A 1,811-nucleotide genomic window follows, 5' to 3' on the forward strand; every position below is an offset into this window, starting at 1 on the left:
ATAGAGAACCAGCAAGGCTGTCCTCAAAGTTCCGGAGCTGCTCAATCACTTCAGTAATATCTTGTGCACCTCCAGCTGACCAGACCATTCCTGCCAATGACTGAGCATATGCAGGTGGTGCACTTTGTACAAATCTGTGCCACAGAGGTCGTGTACAATTGATTCTATCTGGGTCTGTCCTCTCTTGGCTGTTTGGTCCAAAATAAATGATCTCTCGCACAGCTAATTCTCTCAGGAACTGAATACCTCTCTCCATAGTATTCCATTTCCCTAACTTGGATATACAATCTTCCTTGTAGGGAAATCTTACTTTCGTAGCTGCCAGGAGTTGGGTCCAGAGACTAGTGGCGTTAGACTCTCTTGAAATTGCCCTATCAATGGTGGAATCTCTTGACAGAGATCCCAGCTGCCTGGCTTCACCACCTTCCAATTCAATTGTTTCTGCCCCATTGTCCCAGCATCGGAGCAGCCAGGTTAAAATATTCTCGCCTTCACGACGACTAAAGTCTTTTCGTAGATCTCTCAGCTCACCTGGAGAAAAGGACCGAGTGGTGGTCACTTCATCTCCTCCCTGTCCTGATGGTGCCCCTTGGGTTGATGTTGGCCCTGTGCCAACATCTGCTGCATGGGTAGTCTTTCTAGTGACTTTCTTACAACCGGCAACTGATGCTGGTATGGGTTCACCATCATTTGATTCATTTCCAGAGTCTGAATGACTGTCACAGTGATTGCTGTGGTTACAGCAGCAACAGTGACCAGTGTGTGAAGAAGGGGGGGCTGCCTTGTTGGCCTTTGAGGCTGGAGAAGTAATGTTATCTGCAGTGACCTTGGCAGAGGAACTCTGCGGAGGAGTTGTAGCTTCAGCCTGAGAAGCCGCCGTTGGGGGGCAGTGGCTGCAGCGGCAGCTTTCGCTGTTTTGCTCTTTCTCGAGAGGCCAGGAGTGCTTTTTGTTAAAGCTCCCAAAGACGCACCGCAAATCTTAGGACTAAAAAGAGACGCAAACCTCCTGTTGAACCCCATGTCTCTTAACATTAACAGAAACTGACACACATTCATCAAACCTGATAACACCATCACAGTTCTATCAAAACTCCAAGGATATTCAAAGCTGTCTAAAACATTTGCGAACTGTCCTAGTGAAAAAACGAAAGTATTGTTAGTCAGCCTTTCTAAAGATTCACTCGACCAATTAACAAACACAGAGCCATACTGCTCTTTAATCTCTCCTGGAGGCTTTTCAAGGTAAAGCAGAAGCGAGTAGAAATTCATTAGCAGCTGCAGTATAACGAAATAAACCAGTGACAAACCACACAGTATCATCATGATCATTGTCCAGTTCCTTGTTGTTATATAATGAATACTTCGATTTAAAAAGAAAGCCCAACACAGATATGGAATCAGCGAGCACAATGTAGAAAACAACTGATACAACTTATGCCATAACATCTTTAAATCAGTGTAATTCACTTTGCCTTAATACCACTAAATAAAGTCCGAAGCAAACAGACGTGGAGTATCACAACTCTATGAGCTGGCACTGTGGCAAGAAAATTGAAAATTATGTCAGAGCAGTAGAAAAGCCAAAAAATCTCCAAATTTACCCCTTTCTCTTTGCCCCACGTTGGGCGCCAATTATCTGTAGAGGGTTAAGATTGCGGGGTGACAATAAAACCCTGGCAGATGTATTGTTAACCCCCTCTCCCCCCACTTCCCCTTTTTGCCCCTCCCTCTCCCCCCTTCCCACTCAGCACAGGCGATCGGGAGGGAAAGAAGGACAGAGAGAAGAGAGTTGGAAAAATTAACAATGTTTT

The sequence above is a fragment of the Streptopelia decaocto genome, assembly GCF_964273445.1.
Source record: "Streptopelia decaocto genome assembly, contig: HAP1_SCAFFOLD_118, whole genome shotgun sequence".
Classification (NCBI taxonomy): domain Eukaryota; kingdom Metazoa; phylum Chordata; class Aves; order Columbiformes; family Columbidae; genus Streptopelia; species Streptopelia decaocto.